At 41.3% G+C, this 25411-nt stretch overlaps 1 protein-coding gene across 2 annotated transcripts in view; it reads left to right on the forward strand.

The window, feature by feature from the left end:
• Nucleotides 1–25411, forward strand: part of mtus1b (microtubule associated tumor suppressor 1b) — a 170901-nt gene that overhangs the window by 20211 nt on the left and 125279 nt on the right. Inside the window, exon 1 of one of the 2 annotated variants that reach the window (XM_072252637.1) lies at nucleotides 14454–14802. The exons of the other annotated variant lie outside the window; for it this stretch is intronic. The gene's annotated coding sequence lies outside the window, so the exon portion shown is untranslated. Of the gene's footprint in view, nucleotides 1–14453; nucleotides 14803–25411 lie in introns of those variants that run through there. 2 annotated transcript variants of the gene reach the window in all.

Genomic DNA, 25411 nt, shown 5'->3' on the forward strand with positions numbered 1-25411 from the left:
AAAAACTACTGCACAGAAACAGGCCTTTTGGCCCTTCTTGGCTGTGCTGAACTATTTTCTGCCTAGTCCCACTGACCTGCACACGGACCATATCCCTCCATAGACCTCCCATCCATGGATCTGTCCAATTTATTCTTAAATGTTAAAAAAGAACCCGCATTTACCACCTCGTTTGGCAGCTCATTCCATATTCCCACCACTCTGTGTGAAGAAGCCCCCCCTAATGTTCCCTTTAAACTTTCCCCCCTCACCCTTAACCCATATCCTCTGTTTTTTTTTCTCCCCTTGCCTCAGTGGGGGGGGGGGAACCTGCTTGCATTTGCTCTATCTATACCCATCATAATTTTATATACCTCCATCATATCTCCCTTCATTCTTCTACGCTCCAGGGAATAAAGTCCTAACCTATTCAACCTTTCTCTGTTCCTGAGTTTCTCAAGTCCCGGCAACATCCTTGTAAACCTTCTCTGCACTCTTTCAACCTTATTTATATCCTTCCTGTAATTTGGTGACCAAAACTGAACACAATACTCCAGATTCGGCCTCACCAATGCCTTATACAACCTCATCATAACATTCCAGCTCTTATACTCAATACTTTGATTAATAAAGGCCAATGTACCAAAAGCTCTCTTTACGACCCTATCTACCTGTGACGACACTTTTAGGGAATTGTATTCCCAGATCCCTCTGTTCCACTGCACTCCTCAGTGCCTTACCATTAACCCTGTATGTTCTACCTTGGTTTGTCCTTCCAAAGTGCAATACCCCATACTTGTCTGTATTAAACTCCATCTGCCATTTTTCAGCCCATTTTTCCAGCTGGTCCAAGTCCCTCTGCAAGCTTTGAAAACCTTCCTTGCTGTCCACTACACCTCCAATCTTTGTATCATCAGTAAATTTGCTGATCCAATTTACCACATTATCATCCAGATCATTGATAATAGATGACAAATAACAATGGATCCAGCACTGATCCCTGTGGCACACCACTAGTCACAGGCCTCCACTCAGAGAAGCAATTCTCTACTACCACTCTTTGGCTTCTTCCATTGAGCCAATGTCTAATCCAGTTTACCACCTCTCCATGTATACCTATCGACTGAATTTTCCTAACTAACCTCCCATGTGGGACCTTGTCAAAGGCCTTACTGAAGTCCATGTAGACTTGATCCAATTTCTTGGATCACATTTGGGAACTTAATTCATCTTGAACTTTTTTTTGAAATCCTGCACTGATTTGTCCATGGGTCTGTTGCATATTGAATACTATCTTGCTCCATTCTCTAAATTTAAGTCCTCAGATGAACTGTTTAACTTCTGTTTCAAGTACATGCACAGCTTTTCTTATAATTTATTTTTTATTGAATTTCATTAAACGAACATTTCCATAAGATGTATTTCAGATACTGTTGGCTTTCCTTGAAACCATACCTCAATGTTAGAGTTGAAACTATTTTTCTCAAATATAAGAAATAGATTAGAAAATTGTACCTCATCTAATGTAGAATTTAATATCTTGCCTGGCAAATGCACAGCCAAAATCCACTTTCAAAATTGTGCATGTAAGTAAGATTTAGTTTTATGGGGTTGGGTATTTTTTTGGAAGCTTGGCATTTATTATTCCCTATTGTGAATGGAGTGGTGAGCCATCCACTGGACATGGGTGTTTGTGACCCTCCCACAATTCTATTGGGTGAGGCTATTGCTATATTTGAATTCTGGCTCAAGGGCAGATTTCCAAGTTCTGATATTGCCTTGGAGGGGAGCCTACAAATAGTGTTTTTTATCCTTTTTTAGAATAACAGTCACATTTTCTTTTGGTGAGTCTGCTGTTAAGTGAAGTCTTGAATGTATTACTGCAGTATCTTTTGTAAATAATATGTAACACTGGAGATAGGAGTGACTAGGATGATAGGTGCCAGTTCACCTTGCAATTTTCCTTCTTAGATGATGTATATTATATTTGATCTTAAACAATTCCAAGTATTTTTGGTGATATTGTCTGTAATTTGACTCCAGCATATTTACATCCTTTTAGTTCTCCCATTTACAAAGGGAGAAGGTGCTTCAAACATAGTATTACATTTGAAGACAGAGTATAGCATTAATAGCAAGCCTCCTGGCAGTGCGGAGGATCAGAGAGATCTTGGAGTCCATGTCCATAGGACACTCAAAGCTGCTGCTGTGTTGTTAAGAAGGCATATGGTGTATTGGCATTTACCAACATTGGGACTGAGTTCAAGAGCCGTGAGGTAATGTTGTAGTTATTTAAGACCTTGGCCAGACCACACATGGAATACTGTGTTAAGTTCTGGTCACCTCACTATCGGAAGGATGTGGATACCATAGAAAGAGTACAGAGGAGATTTAAAAGGATGTTGCCTGGATCGGAGAGGGTGCCTTGTGAGAAAAGGTTGAGTGAACTTGGCCTTTTCTCGGAGTGACGAAGGATGACAGGTGACCTCATGGAGGTGTATAAGATGAGAGGCATTGATCATGTGGATAGCCAGAGGCTTTTTTCAAGGGCTGAAATGGCTAACACAAGGGGCATAGTTTTAAGATGCTTGGAAGTAGGTACAGAGGGAATGTCAGGGGTAAGTTCTTCACACAGTGGTGGGTGTATGGAATGCACTGCCAGCAATGGTGATGGAAGTGGATACAGTAGGGTCATTTAAGAGACCCTTGGAGAGGTACATGGAGCTTAGAAAAATAGAAGGCTATGTGGCATGGAAATTCTAGGCAGTTTCTAGAGTAGGTTACGTGGTTGGCACAATATCGTGGACGGAAGGGCCTGTAAATGGGCTGTAGATTTCTGTTTCATGTTGTAGAATTCTTTACTCTGGGTATGGCACAGATGTTCTATACGATTTTGCTCAGTGCTTGCAAGTGACTGGTAAGAGATCTGTCTTTGTTTCATTGTCTCTGTCTTAAAGGTCCTACCTTCTCCAAAGCTGATGCTGCAAGCAAGGAAGGCATTATCCTGCCATTATTGGGTGCTGCCCAAGTAAACCTGCTATATCTACTTCAGTATTCCTCAATAGGGACCTTTATGGTCTCTGCTACTTTGTAGTGAGTGTGGAGGAGAATGTGAAAATATAATGTCAACCATGGTTAGAGTAATTTCCATCGTATTTATTATTGCTTGTATCCAACAGTTTCTAAAGCCTTGTGGGCTAGTAGAGTTTAAATTATTATCTATCCCATTTATATTTGTTACCCTGGGTTCACTGCAGAGCTTTGAGGTAGATGATGGTCAGGGAGTGGAGGGTTTCCCTTTGGCCTTCAAGGACCCACATGCAAGATGGTCTGGAAGGTTAGGTCCCATGGAATCCAGGAAGTGCTATCAGCCGAATTCAAAATTGGCTTGGAGGTAGGAAGCAAAGAATGGTGGTTGAAGGTTGTTTCATGAAATGGAGGCACATGGCATGTGTGCTGCAGGGGTCAGAGTTGGGTTCTCTATTTGTTATTTAAATGATTTTGATGTGGATGCATAAGGCTTGAGCAGTAAGTTTGCAGATGACATGAAAACAGGAGGAATTAGGACTGGGTACGTGGGCCAAATGGTTGTATCTGTGTTATATTGCTCTGAATCAGATACTGCTAATGGACTTGCATTCAGAATATGGGGTGTCATGGTAGAAAGCGATTGGCATAATGTTTGAAGTGTGGTCTATAAGATCGGGGTTCAGTTCCTGCTCCTCTCTGTAAGGAGTTGGTATATTCTCCCTATGACAACATGGGTTTCCCCTCAGTGCTCTGATTTCCTTCAGCATTCGAAATAATTGTATGGGTTAGGGTTAGCAGGTCTTGGGCATGGTGACACTTGGGGGGTGACCACAGCACATCCTTGGACGGTGATTGTTAACACAAACAACACATTTCACTGTACATGTGATAGTTCAAAGTTCATTGTAAATTGTGTATCAAATTGTGCATGTCACCATATACAACGCTGAAATTTATTTTCTTGTAGGCATTCATAGTAATTACAAAGAAACACAAGAATAATGAAAGACTGCACACAAGATGGAAAAACAACCAAAGTGCAAAAGAAACAAACTATGCAAATGCAAAGAGATGAAAAAATAATAATGACTGAGCAATAAATATCAAACGTGAGATGAAGAACCCTTGAAAGGTAGTCCATATGATGTGAGAGCAGTTCAGCGTTGAGTTGAGTGAAGCTAACCCTTCTGGTTCAAGAGGCTGATGGTTAAGGGGAATAACCTGGTGGTGTGGATCTTGAGGTACTTCTACCACCACCATCCTGATGGCAACAGTGAGTAGAGCATGGCATGGATAGTAGGGATCCTTGATGGCTACAGTTTTGTTGCAACAGCTCCATGTAGATGCGCTCAATGGTGGTGGGGGGGGGAGGGCTTTACCCATAATGGACTGGGCCCTATCTACTGTATCTTTTTATAGACTTGTCTGTTCAAGGGCATTGGCCTATAAATATTATATATATAAAAAAAAGTTGGGGGGAGGGTCTGCAGTGCGTTCTTAATAGCATTTGCATGCTGGACCCAGGACAGATCCTCTGGAAATAATGACACTGAGGAATTTAAACTTGCTGACCTTCTCCACCTCTGATCCCCTGATGAGGACTGGTTCATGTACCTCTGATTTCCTCCTTCTGAAGTCAATAGCTCCTTGGTCTTATTGACATTCAGTGAGAGTTTGTGGCACCACTGAGCCAGATTTTCAATCTCCCTCTGTAAACGTAACTTTGCTAGATCAAATAAAAACAGCACAAAAAGATTGTTACTTTTCACCCGTTTATTTCTTCAAGCTCAGCCGGCAACTGAACTTAGACCCGACATCAGGGAGAGACCCTGTCTCATCTCCCTGGCGGCTCTACAAGTTCACTGCCGATGTCAGAAGTTGTAAGGCCACTGATACAAAAGAACAATCAGTTTGACAACTATTCCAGCCAAGTCAATGGACTATTGATTCAAAAGTACAATCAATTTGTTAGACACTCCAGCCACCTTAATTAAAGAAAAGAATGTCCTACCTGGTTTGCTGTAGCCACAAATTAATTACAAATATAAGAACATCCGTCAAATTTATGCTTTAATTAAAATAGGAATGTTCTGTCCAATTTCCATCAGGCACTGCCTTTTGTCAAAATCAAAAGGTGTGAAAAGCCCAGAGACATCTGATGTGGATCTGGGCAAACTTTAAGCCTTATCTTGCTCCAAAGAAGGCAGCTGTGAGACATTATTCAAACACACTGCAGTCACAGACGTAGTCAGCACTGGATCCATTGTTTACAAGAATCTTGAGAGGCCCCCTTTCCCTTAAACTTTATCACCTCCTATATGCTGATTTGTCACCACCTTTGATTCAGCCAATGCCAGTAGTGTTGTCGTCAACTTAAATATGGCATTGGAGCTGTGCTTAGTCTCACAGGCATAAATTGAGTAGAACGGGGCTAAGTACACAGCTTTGTGGTGCACCTGTGATTGTGCAGGAGTTGTCGCAGCAGTATTGTTGGAATCTTTGTCCTCCAACCTGGAACATCCAGTGAATAAGTGCTGACTATTTTACTTGCCAAGAGGGTTCTCCATTGTAATGCTGACCACAGTTTACATACTGTCAAAAGTAGATGTCAGACAAGTACTCAAAGTATTAAATATTGCAATTAGCAAAGAAGAAAATCCCTTCCTTTATGCCTTTCAAAATCATTGTGGAGGACGTCACTGAGGCTTGTTTGAAGAAAACTCTGCCCAATTGTCATCAACATGTCACCTGCAGCACCAGGGGTCCCAACACACTCAACTACTGTTACAATATGATTAGGACCGCCTGCCATTCCAGGCCTAGACCACATTTTGGGAAATCTGTTGATTTAGCTGTCTTCCTCCTACCTGCATGTAGAGGCCAAAGAGCAAGGACAGCAAAGAGGTCACAAGAGGCTGAGGGGTGGCTACAGGATTGCTTTGAGTTGGTAGACTGGGCAGTGTTCAAGGACTCAGAGGATCTGAATGAATACACCATGGTTGTCATGGATTTTATAAAAAGTTGTGGGAGTGTGTCCCCACAAACTCATTCAGAATCTTCCCCAACCAGAAGCCCTGGATGAACACTGAGATCTGCAAACTGCTGAGGGCCAGATCAGTGCCATTCAGTTCTGGCAACCAAGTTAAATACAAGAGGTCCTGATATGATCTCAGGACAACCATTTCACATGTGAAATGGCAATTCTGGACCAAACTTGATTCACAGAAGGATGCTTGACACTTGTGGCAGAACTTGAATGCTATCACCCGATTCCAGATCATCTTGATGTTTTTTATGCTGGCTTTGACGATCAAGATGTGGAAGCACCTTCAAGAGCTCCCAGTCCCTGGTGACTCTATGATTTTTAGTCTCTGTGGCCGACATGAGAGCATCATTCGGTAGGGTGAGCCCACGGAAATTATCTAGCCCAGGCAGGGAACCTGGCCAGGTACTAAAGACTATGCTGATCAACTGGCTGGAGTGTTCACTGAGATCTTCAATATCTTGCTTCGGCTGTCTGAGGTACCCACTGCATCAAGAAGGCTTCAGTTATACTGGTGCATAAGAAAAATATGGTCACCTACCTCACTGACTATCGTCCAGTAGCACTTAGATCCACTTGAAGTGCTTTGCGAGTTTGGTGATGAAACATCAGCTCCTGCCTGAAAAGCGACTTGGATCCACTCCAATTTGCCTACTGTCACGACAGGTCAACAGCAGATGCAATTTCATTGACTCTTCACTCAATCCTGGAACATCTGGACATCAAGGATGCATACATCAGGATGCTCATGACTACAGCTTGGCATTCAATACTATCATTCTCTCAAAACTAATCAATAAGCTTCAAGTTTTAGGCCTTAATATCTCCTTGTGTAACTGAATCCTCAATTTCCTCACTTGCAGAACCCAGTCAGTTCAGATTGGCAACGTCTCCAGAATCTACCTCAGCACAGGTGCAACGCAACTCTGTGTGCTTAGCCCTGCTCTTTTCGCTCTATACTTACAAACACGACTCCAAAGGCATACTTAAGTTGCTGATACTACTGGTTTTGGTTAAATCAAGGCTGGAGACAAATCAGCATATAGGAGGGAGTTTAAAAATCCGACTGAGTGATGTCACAACAACAACCACGCACTCAGTGTCAGCAAGACCAAGTAGCTGATTATTGACTTCAGGAGGAAAATGGAGGTCCTTAAGCCAGTCTTCATTTGGGAGGGGGGTGCATTAGAAGTAGAGATGGTCAGCAACTTTAAATTTGATGTTATTTTAGAGGATCTGTCCTGGGTAAGTACCATTACAAAGAAAGTACGGCATGCCTCTACTTAAAAATTAGATTCAGCATGTTGATGATCAGCCATGATCATACTGAATGGCGGTGCAGGCTCAAAGGGCCGAATGGCCTACTCTTGCACCTATTTTCTATGTTTCTAGAAGATAGAAGAAAGGAAATCATTGGTCAGTTAGTCTGACCACAGTGGCTGGGAAGTTTTTGGAGTCGATTTTTAAAGATGGGGTTTTGGGGTATTTGGAGGCACGTGATAAAATGGGCCGTAATCAGCATGGTTTCATTAAGGGAAAATATTGCCTGACAGATCTGTTGAAATTCTTTGAAGAAATAACAAATAGGATAGACAAAGGAGAATCAATGTATGTTGTGTACTTGGATTTTCAGAAGGCCCTTGACAAGGTGTTGCACATGAGGTTGCTTAACAAGTTAAGAGCCCACAGTATTTCAGCAAAGATAGTAGTGTGGGTAGAACATTGGCTGATTGGCAAGAGGCAGAGTGTGGGAATAAAGAGAGCCTTTTCTGGTTGGCTGCCGGTGAATAGTGATGTTTCACAGGGATTGGTGTTGGGATCGCTTATTTTCATATTATATGTCAATGATTTGTATGACTGAATTGATGACTTTGTGGCCAAGTTTGCAGACGATACAAAGATAACTGGAGGAGCAGGTAGTGTTGATGAAGCAGAATGGGCAAAAGAAGTGGCAGATGGAATACTTTGTTAAGAAGCCTATGGTCATGCATTTTGGTAGAAGAAATAAAAGTGTAGATTTTCTAAATGGAGAGAAACTTCAAAAACCTAGGTGCAAAGGGACTTGGGAGCCCTCATGCAGGATTCCCTAAAGATTAATTTGCAGGTTGGGTTGGTGGTAAAGAAGGCAAATGCAATGTTAGCATTCATTTCGAAAGGACTAGATCATAAAAGCAAGGATGTATTTTGAGGGTTTATAAGGCACTGAGAAGGCCTCACTTGGAGTATTGTGAGCAGTTTGTAAGGCTTATCACTTGAGTGTTTGGTGGCTCTGGGCCTTTACTGACTGGAATTCAGAAAAATGAGGAGAATCTCACTAAAACCTTTCAAATGTTGAAAGGCGTTGAAAGGCCTAGAAAGAAAGCAGGTGGAGAGGAAATTCCTCTAATGGAGACTAGGACCAGAGGCCACAGCCTCAGAATAGAGGGATGTCCATTTAGAATGAGATAAGAAGGAATTTCTTTACCAGAGAGTGGTGAATCTATGGAAATGGTTGCCACAGGCAGCTGTGGAAGCCAAGTGTCTGGGTATATTTAAGTTAGAGGTTAATAGATTCTTGAATAGTTCTGGAGAAAAGTTTAGGGGTAACATGAGGGGGAACTTCTTTACTCAGAGAGTGGTAGCTATGTGGAATGAGTTTCCAGCAGAAGTGGTAGAGGCAGGTTCGATATTGTCATTTAAAGTAAAATTGGATAGCTATATGGACAGGAAAGGAATGGAGGGTTATGGGCTGAGTGCAGGTCAGTGGGACTAGGTGAGAGTAAGCGTTCAGCATGGACTAGAAGGGCCGAGATGGCCTGTTTCTATGCTGTAATTGTTATCTGGTTATGTCGTCTAAAACTTTGACAAACGTCTATAGATCATAGATGTGTGTGGAGAGTACATTGGTTGCAAAACAGCTTGGCATGGAAGCACCACTGCCCTTGTATGGGGAAAAGCCTACAAAAAGTAGTGGATATGACCCAGTCTCTGACAAGTAAAGCCCTCCCCACTATTGAGCGCATCTAAATGGAGCACTGCCACAGGAATACATCATCAGGGATCCTCACCATCTAGGCCACGCTGTCACTGCTGCCATCAGAAAGAAGGTACAGGAGCCTCAGGATCCACTCCATGAAGTTCAGGAACAGTTATTGCCCCTTAACCATCAGACTCTTGAACCAGTGGGGATGACCTTCAACTTCACTTGCCCCACCACTAAAGTGGTCTCACTGAATGGACTCACTTTCAGGGATTCTTCATCCCATGTTCTGTATTGCTTGTTTATTATTATTATTATCTTTTATATTTGCTGTTCTTTTGCACGTTGGTTGTTGTCCACCCTGTTGGGTGTGATCTTTCATTGATTCTATTGTTTCTAGTATTTACTGTGATTGTCTGCAAGAAAATTAATCTCTGTAGTATATGACATAGGTGAACTTTTATAATAAATTTCCTTTAAACTTTGCCAATCCAAACTGACTGGGGTTTGCAAGTGAGGAAATCAAAGATCCAATTGCACAAGGTGTTTTTGAGGCCGAGGTCTTGGAGCTTATTGATTAGTTTTGAGGGAATGATAATATTGAATTCTGAGCTGTAGGCACATGAAGAGCATCCTGAAGTATGCATCTTCATTGTCCAGATAGTCCAGGGCTGAGTGAAGAGCCAATGAAATGGCATCTACTGTTGACCTGTTGTGGCGGTAGGAAAATTGGAGAGGATCCAATCACAAACAAGAGAAAACCTGCAGATGCTGGAAATCCAAGCAACGCACACAAAATGCTGGAGGAACTCAGCAGGCAAAGCAGCATCTATGGAAAAGAGTGAACAGTCAACCTTTCAGCCAAGACCCTTCATCAGGACTGGCAAAATTTCTCACCAGTCCTGATGAAGGGTCTCAGCCTGAAAAGCGACTGTATTCTTTCCTTCAGAAGCTGCCTGTCCTGAAGAGTTCCTCCAACGTTTTGTGTGTTGCTTGGCGAGGATCCAAGTTGCTTCTCAGGCAAATTAATCTTTAACTAAGAAATATTTTCACTGCCTTTATTCATGCAGAGCTTAACCCTTTATGCTGTTTGTTTTAATTTGTGTGAAAATTTGAATTAATCCTTCAACAAAGGAAAGGCTTTGCATTGTCAGAAGTGAGTAGCTTTCTCCACAATATTCAGCCTCTAGATAACTGTAGTAGCCATGGTTATCGTTGCAGCTGTTATCTTGTTAATGGTGCCCTGGCCATTCAGGTTGGTATGGAATTTGGCACTAGTTTAAAAAAAAGTCAAATGTAGGTGTTAAGATACATTTTTTTCCTGATTGATGCATGGTAATATGGCTTCTTTTACTTGCCTAAATCTACAACTTTATCCAAGATGGTTGTATGCAGATACATTATCTGGAGCTGCAGCCTGAATTCAAGGTGTTCAGTTGTACCTCCAAACAAAGCTTCTGAAGATAGTTTGTTTGCAATAAGGAAAGGTTGCCCTTCATTGATTTGGGCATGTTCATATGCTGCTGAGCTAGTCTGATTGACCCTGCAATAAGCTTCTTGAAAGGCCTGTGAAGGTGCCTAAAATGTTTTATTTAACTTCAGTCAAGGTCTAACTCTTTAAAAATTGCTCCTTGATCCAACTTTTCCAATCATGTGGAATGGGCTGCTACAAATATCCCTTAATGACAGGTAGTGGATGTGCACCAGGGTTTTCAAAGCTGAAGTTAATTTTGTTCATACATGCCTCACTTGTGCTGATAAGTTAAACTTGTATGAATCACAATGAAAAGCATAGACTGTATTTACCATAGCTGCATTTATTAGTTTAGCAAATTATCATAACAATTAAAACTGGCAAATTAACTTTCAATGCAAACAACAGGAATTCTGCAGATGCTGGAAATTCAAGCAACGCACATGAAAGTTGCTGGTGAACGCAGCAGGCCAGGCAGCATCTCTAGGAAGAGGTACAGTTGACGTTTCAGGCCGAGACCCTTATTTTGCCATTAAGACATTTGCATCCCAAATTAGTTCATCAGTGCATTACACTTAGTTCTTATGGCTCAAATGTTTCAAAATTGTCTTAGATTGTAATTTTCAAATGTTTGTGAGATGAAGCTCATTTTAAACCTTTTGGAGAGGACATTGCCTTGCTGTCTTCAGATGAATCCTCCTTTTGTGGGGGGAGGGGGGGTAGTTTCACGCTATAGACCCAGTAATTTGAAGGATCCTTCCATGAGCCTGAGGGGCACCCATGAAGTTCTTATGTGCCTGCTATCTTTCTCCTTGATGGTGGAGATAGCTAGTTTGATGGATTCTTTTGCAATCATGTGGCACATTTGTATTGTGTTGGTGAAAGAAAATCTCAGTCGATGGGTGCCAATCAAGCAAGCTGCATTGTCATGTTGATTTGGTCTATAGAGGCAAAAGCTGTTAGTTTTTTTTGCAGAGCTACAAATTAGATTTTGAAGGAATTATGTAAATTTCAAATTCCATTCCAATTTTAAAACTTTTTGTGGAACAAATAGAGAAGTGGAAAGTACTTATTCTTTGTAAATGTGGTCCCACCAGTTGCCTCTAAAACTTGTTATTCCATTTGTATCTTTGCAGAGACTTGAACACTGGACTGCTAATGCATTTTTAAAACTTTACTTATAGTAAGTGGTAAATAAGTTAAGTTTGAAAATTGGAGAAAAGTTTAAAGTGAATCATTAACACTTTAGGAATTTTAGAAGTGCTTTGTGTTGACACTGATAAACCAGTAGATAAAACAGCAGTGAAATTATAAGCAGAAACCCAAAATGGTCTAGTAATTATGCAAATTAACTTAGTCCTGCCGCATCTTGACATTTTTTCTTGGGCATGAGTGTGGTTATAATTTGCCTTGCAAGATGTGGGGGATGCTGGTGGGGTATAGTTGAGAGGAATACCTAACATTGTTTTGAACCTCCTGTTAAATTGACCTGTCCTGGTCTGGAGTTGGATGCTGAATGAATGATGACTGACTATTTTCCCTTAATCATTTTGCTGAACTAGATAAGTCATTGATACTTGGTTAAGTTGAGTATTTATTTAACTATTGTAGTTCAACTTTATCCAGTTCTCCAGATTTCCGCAGGGCTTAAGTTATCAACCAGTAAGTACTACCTTGCAGCAGATGCTTGCTACATTTCCAATGCATTCTGAGCTGCCTTGTTTCCACCATATTTTAGATACTGTCTAAAATTTCACTCACCTAAATTGCACCAGGGCCGATTCACCAATGTGTTTGGTGACATAATCCACTCCAGGTTAAACAACACACCATAAGACAATTTCATGTGATGTTTGATTTCTGTAATAGAGAAGATATCTTCCTTGCCATTAGCTTCATTATGCACTGTTAAGGACTTCTTTCATGTCATAGCTTCCTCTGTTTTCACTACTGTTAGTGTTGCATGTCCCAGTGTGACTTGTTAATACAGTTGCAGTAGGACATAGCAATTTTACCAGTCTGGGTTGTTGGCTGGCTGAACTTATCAACCTGGAGGACCGGTCGATCACTTTTAGTCCGGCCTCTTCTCTTTTGACCTGTTTGGCATGGGTGGCCCCACCAAGAGCCAAAGCATAAAACCCTGACCCCATGCAGCATAGCTCTCCGGGTCATTGGGGCACACAAGCCTCCAAGGTTGTGGTCCTCTTGGAGGTTCCTTATTGTTTGCTTCTCTAAATTTTGTTTAAGAAATGAACTCTTAATGATTCAGTCCACTTATAATCAATAGGCATGGAGGGAAAAAATTCAGCTCCTGCTAGATCCATCCTGTGGATGACTGAAAATGCATTAGGGCCTGTCTGAACTTTAACCCACCAAGCATGAGATTCTGCAGATGCTGGAAATCCAGACACAAAATGCTGGAAGAACTCAGTCTCTATGGAAATTAATATACATTTCAGGCTGAGACCCTTCAGCAAGACTGGAAAGGAAGGGGGAAGATACCAGAATAAAAAGGTGGGGAGAAGGGTAGGATGCAAGCCAGAAAGTGAGAGTTAAAGCCAGGTGGGTGGGGGAGTGGGATGAAGAAAGAAGCTGGGAGTTGACAGGTGGAAAAGGTAAAGGGCTGGAGAAAGAATCTGATAGGAGAGTGGACCATGGGAGAAAGGGAAGGTATAGGGGCACCAGGGGGAGGTGATGGGCAGGTGAGATGAAAAGGGAGGATGGGGGGGTGGGGAGAGAGTTGCCAGAAGTTGGAGAAATCTCTGTTCATGCCATCAGGTTGGAGGCTTTCTAGACAGTACGAGGTGTTGCTCTTCCAACATGAAAGTAGCTTCATCATGGCAGAAATTGAGGCCATGTCGGAATGGGAATTGGAATGGTTGGCCAGTGGGAAATCCTGCTTTTTGCAGATGGAGTGAAGGTGCTCGACAGAGCAGTCCCCCAATCTATGTTGGACCTCACCAATGTTGAGAAGAACACACAGCACTGGATACCTTTGACCCCAACAGATTCACAGGTGAAGAGTTCCCTTACCTGGAAGGACTGTTTGGGTCCCTGAATGGGGGTGAGGAAAGAGGTGACTGGGCACTTCTGTCGCTTGTAGGGATAAGTGCTCGGTGGGAGATTAGTAGGGAAAGACAAGGACAAGAGAATTAAAGGGAGTGCTCACTGGAAAAAAAGAGAGTTGGGGGGGTGGGAGGGTGGTAAAGATGTGTTTGGTGTTAGGGTTCTGTTGCAGACCTGTTGGAGACTCATGGGCTGGTAGCTGAGGAGAAGCTGTTAAGGTGATAGGAAAATGGGGTGAGCACTATGTCTGGGGAATGAAAATATTGGTGAGGGCAGGAAGGAAACTTTCCCCACCCCCCACCCCCCTTTTCTAGTCTGTCCTGGAGAGGAAAGCCTCATCCTGAGAGATGTGGCAGAAACATCGACTGTTTATTCATTTCCATAGAAGCTGCCCTCCAGTCTTTTCTGTGTTACTTTAACCCACTGGTCACGGGACAAGTGCCTTTTTAACACCTGTAGTCTGCTATTAAATGTGGTTAATGCTGGTATGAAATGAGTTGTATTTTATCAGAGTAAATATAGTTCATGTTTTGTGTTGATTTTACATTTCCCCTGATAAAATTTAGTACCAATATAAATATATTTGCACCTAGCATTTTGTATATTTGTAAATAAGCCCGAATTGGAAACTCTCTCAGTACCTCTGGTTTACTGTTCACTAAAAATGCGTTGCTGAGTCTGTGGGGTGAAATCATCTTTGGAATTGTAACTTTACTGGCGAGTGTAGGGTGATTAAGGCTTGATTTAAAAACTATTTTGCAGTTTTGGATGATTTTGCTGTCGTCTGCATTCTTGCTGATGCGGTTTTGGAGAAGTGATTTGCTGTGCAATGTTTCACGCTAATTTATCCCGAGGAGATCCGACACTCCCATTTCAGTGACGAAAGCGCTGGTGGTGAATTTTGGCCCGGTTACTCGCTTGGATCTGAAGTGCAGCTCAGCGGCTTTGCACGTTAATTAAGAGACAGCTTTCAGGATTGTTCTCAGATTTTTAGTGAAGGAGTATTGCCAAGACTTAAACATTCCAACCAGTCTGGGGAGGGAAAAAAAGTGAATACTTGCTGTTTGTGCTGCATAGCTGAGTTAATCCACAAAAGCAGTCCCGCGAGTTTTAATGGTTTGGTTTACAGAATGTCGCAATCGGCAGTGCAGCCAAATAATGAATGCCTGCCTCTGTTTAATGCAGAGGAAGTTTTCATGATTCACTTCTTGCTTTTCAGTTCGCTATCCTGTTCGTGATAACCATCTCATGGTAAGTTGCTTTTTATTGGGTCAGTAATTGCGAATTACAACCGTTCGATTTGTAACTTTCTCTCCAACTTGCTGTTTTTTATGTGCAGTCGTCCACTTGAAGAACAGCTCAAAGGCAACAATACTAATTTCTTGCATTAGATTAAAAATAACTGTAGCCAACATGCGATTTTAGAAATTCCGACAATTCATTGGAAATTTTTTCAAAACATACTTTCGTTTGCAGCTCCTTCAGTGAGCGTGAAGCGTTTAGTAGTTGAATTGAAATGCTCGTAGGTCTGAAATGACTTGAATCAAAAATGAGATCGTCTTAAAATTGGAAATCCATTGAAATATTCTGAATGATATTTATTATATACAACGCCATAAATGATTTCAGTTTACCTGTGTGTAATCATGGTTGGCTTCAGACTGAAAGACAGTGAGTTGGGAGGTGGACTCATTTTCATGGTACTGATCTTGCCCTATTTCCTCGACCCCCCCCCCCCAACAGAAGTAGAAAGCCTAACTTGTTTTTATGAGCGGTTGGGATCGTAGTAATTGCTTTTGAGAGTGACTACTTCTGTAAGCAATCTCTATCTCCTTTGAATGTTGAAGCCTCTTCAGCCCATCAAATTTCTGCTGGTTCGCAGAGCAATGCCTATTCATCTTGCAAATTTTTCTCCCTACTTTCCCATCAATGCTCTTGGGTGTGTAAGTGGTTTACACACTAGGTCTACTTTACTGCCCAATCAAATTATTGACTTGCATATCTTTGAGATATGGGAAAGAACCAAAACACCAGGTGTAAACCACTGAATCAGCAAATGGCTTCCTCTGACCACCTGGTAAAACTCTTGGTTTAATAGAAGCTTGGATGGTGCCCTTGTGGGGAGTCTGGAATGGAACATTCAAGTGGCGTGGCATGCCCATCAGAGCTGACAGTGAGGCTTCTGCTGGGCATGGTGCTTTGACAGTACAGTTGTGGATTTTCTGATCCTTCCAGGACATTTGAAGGCTTGCAGATAGTGGATAACTGCTGACCTGTAAGGTTGTTCTTACTAAAGTCGTAATGTGCAGAAACAGGTACTTTAGCTGGCATGTCTGGCCAACAACTTGATACCTATAATCCCATTTATTCCCAGTGCTTGACAATTCAAATGCTTGGCCAGGTGGTCTCTCCCTGCTATATTCAAAATTTCAGGCATACTACTTGGGAGGAGTGTTGAGGATGGAAAAATTTCATTAAATATCTATTGGGGTAAGGGATTTGGTTCATTTCCAATGTATACTTATTGCACTGCAATTTACAATTGACTTATTGTCCTTTATTTTTCACTGTTGTACATTGCTTGGTCCTGATGGAATACAGTGCTAATGTGGGATTATCCTTTTGAAGTATAGACACAGATGAATTAAGCTCTTAAATAATTTGCAGGGAGGTGCTTTGAGTATAGCTAGCTCATATAAAGCTGCTATTGATATTGTTTAAGTTCCGGACTGCAGAACACTGTAATCAATCTTTCAGAGTACCAGTAGTTGTTTGAAATCAATTAGCTGCAGAGATGTAGATTTGGAGAGCATTATCGGAAGTGTTCAAACCAGCAAACCTATCAGATGCTCTTTGTATTGTACTTCAGGAATGCTCCTGAATTGTGGTTTTAAGCTACTTGATGCTGATGGACAATTATAGAACATTGGAGTTAACTGCAGAAACAAACTATGAAACTAAGCCGTTTGATCTAATGGGTCATTGTAGTGATCAATAGCTTGACTTGAAAAGTCAGATCAAGTCAAAATAGCAACTACGCTTCTCCAAGGGAACATTATATCAGTTTGCTGATTAATATTTTGTCAATTGTTCCTTAGAATCAGTTTTAACATCATTGGCATATGTTGTGAAATTCGTTAACTTTGCAGCAGCAGTAGAATGCAATACACTCAGATTCTGCATAGCATTATCCCCCATAGTGCTGATTCATTGCAACGTGATTATTTAATGAAATTTTTTAAATGACAAATTCATTCTAAACAATACTTGAAATTTAAGATCAGCTGCCGTTACAGTAAGTACTCAATCAGCCGATGAGAATGCTTTACATACACTTGCAACCAGTCGCGTATTACCTCATGCGTACTTATTCCATTTTTTCCTCACCCATGATGTTTGGGAAACGGCCTGCAGCTTCCAGTGAAGGTAGTACATCTAAGATGTCTGGGAAAAGCATTAGCATGGATGTGAAAATACAAGTGATATGGCGTGAGGATGTTAATGATGGTGATGTTGAAGAGTTACTGCATTCTCATGGTGCGAGCCTTAATAACGAAGAGCTTCAAGAATTGGCAAAGTAGCACATCCTGAGGATATGGATGGAGAAGAGGAAACACCAGTAAGAAAGCTCACCACAAAATTCCTCAGCACTAGCATCACCATGATGATAGGCCTGTTCATTGATAATGACCTTGACTGGGAGCAATGCAATAAGGCAAAGAGGGGTGTTCTCGGCATGATTTCACGCTACTGAGACCACTTCACGAGAGAAACCTTAAGAAAACAGTCAAATCTCAACACCTACTTGAAGAAGAAGCCAAAGTTAGAGGAGAACCCATAGCCTGATCTGTCTCCCACCCCCCCCACCCCCAACCTCTAAGATGTAACCACTACCTCCTGCTGCTGCTCCACTGATACACAAATTAGGCTTATTCACGTGCTTGTTACTCCATGAATACAAAAAATATCACATCTTGGGTTTGATATTAAAAATCAGGTACACATGTCCATTTATGTAATATTATAATGACCCCACATAGCACTGATAAACATAGCGCTCCACCTCTGAGGGACGCATCCTCAGCATTAAGCAGGGTCTGAGTGTACATGATAGAGGAAAAAAAAATTTGTGTGTATTTATATATATTTGTTATATGCATTATATATTGCAAAAAAAGAAATAAAGTAGTGAGGTGGTGTTCATGGGTTCAATATCCATTTAGAAATCAGTTGGCAGAGAGAAAGGATTGGTTCCTTCAGTAGAAACCAATTCTACTTGAACAATATTTACATTTGAGGGTGTGCTTCTTAATGGCTTTACCATAAAAGCAATGATGGAAACATTCCACAGGTTAAGGAGGCAGTTAATGTTTTCGATCAAGACTCCTCTGTTCAAGTGTATTTGCTCTTTTCAGTTTTCCGCAAAATCAGCCTAAACGAGGAGTTAGAAAAGTCTGAAGTGCTATGATCAGATTTTTCTCTTTCACTGTACTGCCTCAAAACAAATTAAGTTACAAAATAGTACAAGAAAAAGTAATGTTTACGGACCATTCAGAAATCTGATTGCAGACTAGTGTCTTTTTGATGCGGGGAGAAGTGTTTTAAGTGTGCCGAAGATTTGAAAGGTGATCGAAAGCATAGATACCTAGAAAGGTTCTGCAGGAAAAAAGCATCAGAGCAGTTAACAGCATGGATGGTACAACAGTGGGGCAATTGCCAATTAGGTCAAAGTAAGGAGAAATAATGACTATAAGCAGTATTAATCTCTGCCATGAATACAGTGGATTATGTTCATTGGGCCATCGACTAATTGGGGCAGCCACTTGTTTGGGGCAACTTTTAAACAGCAAAAACTAATCGACAAAATAGCTGGGGTTCCCTTAGATTTTTGGGACACTATGCCACCTACCAGTGAGAAACTGTTCAACAGTTCCCTGTCCCAATGATCAGTTGTGTGCACTTTTGTGTCCATTGGACACTGTGGCACAAAAGCAGTTGCACATGCTTGCTATGTTATCCATTTGGGCCAACAGTTGCCGATTCAAACAGTCATTTTGGATGCTTTTTAAAAATTTTGACTTTGTACAGGAAGGCAATGAGTGCAGTCCATTATCTGCAGTAGGTGGCTGCTCTGATTTTGTTCATTTATAACCATCCAAAAGAACACGGCAGTATAAACGGGATTAGTTCCTCCTGTGATAACTATTAGGAGCTAATGGTTTTATTGTAAATTATTGGTAGTGTTCCAATTTATTCTGTGTTTCATTTGAATACATAATTTGTTGCTCAGTTAAGGTCATGTGATGTGAAATCTGTTAATTTAGCAGCAGCAGTTCAATGCAATACAATCTAACAAAAAAAAATTAAAATAAGTAAATCAATTACAGAATACATACTGAATAGATTTTTAAAAAAAACATGCAAAAACAGGTTAAGGGTGAGGGGGGGGAAAGTTTAAAGGGAACATTAGACCATAAGACCACAGGACAAAGGAACAGAAGTCTTCCATTCGGCCCATTGAGTCTGCTCTGCCATTTTATCATGAGCTGATCCATTCTCCCATTTAGTCCCACTCCCCCACCTTCTCACCATAACCTTTGATGCCCTGGCTACTCAGATATCTATCAATCTCTGCCTTAAATACACCCAATGACTTGGCCTCCACTGCTGCCCGTGGCAACAAATTCCATAGATCCACCACCCTCTGACGAAAAAAATTTCTTCACATTTCTGTTCTGAATGGGTGCCCTTCAATCCTTAAGTTATGCCTGCTCGTACTAGACTTCCCCCTTCATGGGAAACAACTTTACCACATCCACTCTGTCCATACCTTTCAACATTCGAAATGTTTCTATGAGGTCTCCCCTCATTCTTCTAAACTCCAAGGAATACAGTCCAAGAGCAGACAAACGTTCCTCATATGTTAACCCTCTCATTCCCGAAATCATTCTAGTGAATCTTCTCTGTACCCTCTCCAATGTCAGCACATCCTTTCTTAAATAAGGAGCCCAAAACTGCCCACAGTACTCCAAGTGAGGTCTCACCAGCGCCTTATAGAGCCTCAACATCACATCCCTGCTCCTATACTCTATTCCTCTAGAAATGAATGCTAACATTGCATTCGCCTTCTTCACTACTGACTCAACCTGGAGGTTAACATTAAGGGTATCCTGTACGAGGACTCCCAAGTCCCGTTGCATCTTAGAACTTTGAATTCTTTCCCTATTTAAATAATAGTCTGCCCGTTTATTTCTTCTGCCAAAGTGCATAACCGTACACTTTCCAACATTGTATTTCATTTGCCACTTCTTTGCCCATTATTCCAATCTATCCAAGTCTCTCTGCAGACTCTCCATTTCCTCAGCACTACCAGCCCCTCCACCTATCTTCGTATCGTCAGCAAACTTAGCCACAAAGCCATCTATTCCATAATCCAAATCGTTGATGTACAATGTAAAAAGAAGCGGCCCCAACACGGACCCCTGTGGAACACCACTGGTAACCGGCAGCCAACCGGAACAGGATCCCTTTATTCCCACTCTGTTTCCTGCCAATCAGCCAATGCTCTATCCACGTATGTAACTTTCCTGTAATTCCATGGGCTCTAACCTTGTTAAGTAGCCTCGTGTAGCACCTTGTCAAAGGCCTTCTGAAAATCCAAATATACAACATCCACTGCATCTCCCTTGTCTAGCCTACTGGTAATTTCCTCAAAAAATTGTAATAGGTTTGTCAGGCAGGATTTTCCTTTAAGGAATCCATGCTGAGTTCTGCCTAAATTAGGGGAGGCTTCTTGAGAGTGGTGTGAGTGTGGAATGAGCTGCCAGACAAGGTGGTAAATGTGGGTTCTTTTTAACATTTAAGAATAAATTGGAGGGATACATGGATGAGAGGTGTATGGAGGGATGTGGTCCATGCGCAGGTCAGTGGGACTAGGCAGAAAATGGTTCGGCACAGCCAAGAAGGGCCAAAAGGCCTGATTCTGTGCTGTAGTTTTTCTGTGGTTAACAGAAATATTGTTTATTTTATATTTTTAAAAAAAGTGAGGTAGTGTCCAAAGATTCAATGTCCTTTTAGGAATCAGATGGTAGAGGGGAAGAAGGTGTTTCTGAATCACTGAGTGTGTGCCTTCAGGCTTCTGAATCTCCTACCTGATGGTAACAGTGAGAAAACAGTGGCATGCCCTGGGTGCTGGAAGTCCTTAATAATGGATGCTGCCTTTCTGAGACACCGCTCCTTGAAGATGTCCTGGGTACTTTGTAGGCTAGTGCCCAAGTTGGAGCTGACCAGATTTACAACCTTCTGCAGCTGCTTTCAGTCCTGTGCAGTAGCCCCTCTGTACTCGACCGTGACACAGTCTGTCAGAATGCTCTCCATGGTACAGCTATAGAAGTTTTTGAGTGTATTTGTTGACATGCCAAATCGCTTCAAACTCCTAATAAGGTATAGCCGTGTCTTGCCTTTATAACTACATCGATATCTTGGGACCAGGTTAGATCCTCAGAGATCCTGACACCCAGGAGCTTGAAACTGCTCACTCTCCACTCTCTAAACTCTACCTTTTAACTATTTCCATGAAAGTTCAGCTAATTTGGGCAGCCACTTAATTGGGCCAAATGTATTGGTCCTGATGTGTCCCAATTAATCTGAATCCGTTGTTTGCATTTGAGATGCTAGCACCAACAAAGAATGGCTGACCTAGTGATTTGCGACAAAGACTAAATTTTTGAATGAAAGGAGTGGAAAAGGTTAGGACAACAGTGAAGAACAAGATCAGCACAGAATTTTGGCTCAACAGATGAAGGAATGAAATGTGAAAATTACCAAGGGAAGGTATGAGGAGCAACTAAATGGTAGGACAATTGGGCAATTCTCTAGCCTTTAGGGAAAAACTGGATTGTATTGAAATTGTTTGAAAAATGTATTGCAGACTGCTGGGGATTAGGATACTACAAATAAATGTAGTAGTAGCTTCTAGTCAGTGTTGTCGCATAATGAGGCAATATTTACTAGAAGCTTTATTTGTCATTGGAGAACCGCTTAGATTAATCACAAGGTGATAACGATCTATCTAAACCACTGTATTCTGAAACATTCAAAGTAAAGGAATAATGCACAGCTAATTTAATTAGTTTGCATCTTGAGCCTTTTGGTTCTAAGATTGCTGCTGATGTGCTGCCTTTGTGATTGCATCATTGTTGTTCCAGGGTATAATCTTCTAGGATGTTGACACCCAGGAACTTGAAGCTGCTTATCCCTTCCTTTGCTGTCCCCTCAATGAGAACTGCTGTGTTCTCGTAAATCAGTGGCTCACAACTTCAGTGAGCTGATGTGATCATTGAATAACTTTGAAGGTAAATTAAAGAGTGGGCATAAAAAGTAATGGGGCCAGGGTAGGAAGATAGTAAAATCATAAAACCCTTAATTAGAAATTCAAGTAAAGACTTAAAAGGCTGTACCTTCTGGACTATTGAGCCACTCCCCCCAGCAACCCACTATTTAAACCTAGCCTAATCACAGGACAATTTACAATGACCAGTCGACCTATAACTGGTATGTCTTTGTAATGTGGGAAGAAACCCACATGCTCACGGTTTGGACTTACAAATGATTTAAGCCAGCATCATAATTGAACTCTGAGCCCCGAGCTATTACAGTGTTGTGCTGTCAGCTATGCTGACTATTCCAAAAATATTGATCTTTTTAGTATTGCAGTGTTCCTGACCTGCCACAAAGAAAATCGATAGTTATACAGGCCTCTTGACCCAAATTGTTCAGGGTGTCTACAGTCAGGCTGATTGAGGCTCAAGTTTGTTCTTTCAGTGTCTACATGCACAATGCCAAACAAAGCAATGTTCCTCTGGACCAAGGTGCACAACACAGTACATATAACTCATTGAACATTTAAGTAATATTAACACAAATAATGTGCATTAACATTAGTGTGGTGGGACTTGGGTGATGGCAGTCTCGCTGCGTGGGGGAAGAAGCTGTTCCCATTGTAACAGTCCTCATCCTAATGTTATGGTATGTTCTGTCTGGGGGCGGGGGGAGGTGATGAGGGGTGTCAAAGATTGTAGGATAAATGTGAGGGATCATTGACAGTGCTAATACTAAGGGCCCTGCATACAGTGTTCCTGGTAAGTATCTCGCAGGGGTGGAAGAGACTGCAGTAAATGTCACAGCAGTCTGTACAATCCTTTGTAGGGTCTTGTCAGATGCCTTGCAATTCCTGTACCAGACGGTGATGCAGCTGGGCAGAACACATTGGTGCTCCACTAAAGATGGTGAGAATGGAGTGGAGGGTTTTGCCTCAATCTCCTTGGAGTTGAGCCATTGTTGTGCTTTCTTGATTGAAGCAGTGGTGTTGAGATTCCCAACAAAGCTAGGCCGTAGGCCTGGATTTTGCCCACTTCCCTCAAACATTTCAAAAGTACTTGGACAGGTACATGGATAGGAAAAATTTAATGTACTTGCCTCAACTGATTCCTCTGGTAGCTCATTCTATATGCTGACCACCACCTAAATGGAAAAAGTTGCTCCTCCCTCCAGGTTCATGTAAATCTCTCAATTCACTTTAACCTTATGTCCTCTACTATTTGATCCCAAGCCTGCTGGGGGTAGACTGTGCATTGACCCCATCAATGCCCCTCAAGGTTTTGTACACCTCTATACAATCACTTCTCATTCTCCTACACTCTCGTGAATAAGGTCTGAACCTGCTCAACCTCTTTCGGTAACTCAGTCCCTTGAGTCCTGACAACATCCTTGTAAGTATTTTATGCACTCTTTCTGGCTTAATGGTGTTGTTTGTAGCAGGGGGACCAAAATAAGTGTTCCTCAATGTGGCTTCAACATCTTGTACAACTGCCTCATAACATCCCAAGTTCTATAATCAATGCACAGATTGAATGCCGATGCTCTAAAAGCTGCTTTCAACACCAGTCTACCTGTGATGGATGCTTAAGATTTAATTAGATTATCTTGTACATATCCTTATACCATAAATTACAGAAAGTTAAGAATTATAGGCATTATTTAAATTTTTCATAGCCTTTCTAGCTGCAGACTACATTCAGTATGATATCTCAGAAATGAAATTCTGCTCTAGTTGTGATGTGGCAGGTGTAATGTGGAGTTCATTCACTTGGGCCTCATTTTACAGTTTTCTTACTATGCTCTTTACTACCAATAATTGAGTTGATTGCAGGATGTAGTTTTCTTTTGCATTGTATGCCGTTATCTCTGCTCTTAATCATTGAATATAGTGCATATCCCAAGAATTTTGTTTCCTTGTGAATGCTATTTCTGTCATGTGCCTGTGACATTACCGCAAGTAAGTTTTTTAATTACCTCTGTGTATATGCATACTTGTGCATAAGCCAATAAAATTGACTTTGACATACTCAGCGTATAGGTTTCATGTTAATGAAGCGAAACTAAGCCCAAGGCTCCAGTTTTTAGATTAAAGATCATTCATAGTGAATGAATGCGGTCAGGTAACCAAACTAGATTATTATGATTTGGTCATGTCCTCAATTTGGGCAAAAGAGGTCATGAGAATTGAGCTGACAATGGCTAAATTGTGAAATTGCTAAGACTGGTGATGCTGACTTGGATCCAAATCTGTGACAGTACTCCAGTCTGATTCCTGCAATAAAAATAGCTTGGAAATTGTTCGTGTCCTTCCTCTTCAGTGATATGACCTCCAGAGAGAAATAGGACCCTATTAGTTTTACATGCTCATTGGTGCACTGCATCAATAATACTTTGTCAGATTTTAATCTGAGGAAAGCTGAACTAATTAGGGTCAAGTTCAGCATGAGTAGCTGAAATAGGACTCTAATAAAAACAATTCTCTTGCATTAGGTTCAAAATCTGTAAGGTTAATGCATCTCTTATTCCTTCACTGGATTTGCCCTTTCGTATGTGGTGGTGTAGTGGTTAGTGTAATGCTATTACTGTGCCAGGAGCCACTAAAGGGGTTCACAGTTCTCCCTTTGACCACGTAGGTTTCCTCTAGGTGCTCATATCGAAAACATTAAGGTTAGTAAGTTATGGGCATGCCATGTTGGGACCGGAAGCATGGCCACTTTTGCAAACTGCTCTCAGCTCATCCTTGGACTGTGATCTTGGTGGATGATGCATTTTACTGTATGCTTTGATCTACATGTGACAAAGCCAATCTCAAAGCAACATTCCAATAGCCCTATTCACAAACATCAAGAGTTGTCAACAATAATTGTATGCATGTTGTTGGTCTAAAATTTATTCAGTGGGTACATGTATGTGAAGAAACTTGAATGTCAGTTCATGCTTGGCATTTAGCAGCCAATGTGCTAGCATATGGATGGAACATTTGAAAATTATTAACAGCACCTATTTTGTTAACTAAATATTTGTGATCTTGGCTAACTTTCATGCTTTGTTTATGATGTGTTCCATAATTTTCTGGTTCTCATAATCTTTTGTAATTGACTGGTTTTGCATTCTAGTTTATAGCACCAAAAAGAATAGTTTTCAATATAAATGAATTTTGCAGCAGAATATTTAACTCTTAATTATCCAAAGCAAAGGTAGAGTTAAATATTCAAAGGTTTCAAAGGTACATTTAATGTCGAATGTATACAATATACATCCTGAAATTCTTTTTCTTCAACCATCCATAAAAAGGAGTGCCCCAGAGAATGAATGACAATTAAATGTTAGAACCCCAAAGCTCCCCCTCTCAAGTGTAAGCAGCAGCAAAGCAACAATCCCCCCACCAGTAAAAAAAAAGCATCAGCGCCCCTCACTGAGCACTCAAACGTGCAGCAAAGTATCAATAAAGACAGACTTGCAGTACCCCAAAGACAGCTCG

Source organism: Mobula birostris, chromosome 3, assembly GCF_030028105.1.
Source record: "Mobula birostris isolate sMobBir1 chromosome 3, sMobBir1.hap1, whole genome shotgun sequence".
In the NCBI taxonomy this organism is placed as follows: Eukaryota; Metazoa; Chordata; class Chondrichthyes; order Myliobatiformes; family Myliobatidae; genus Mobula; species Mobula birostris.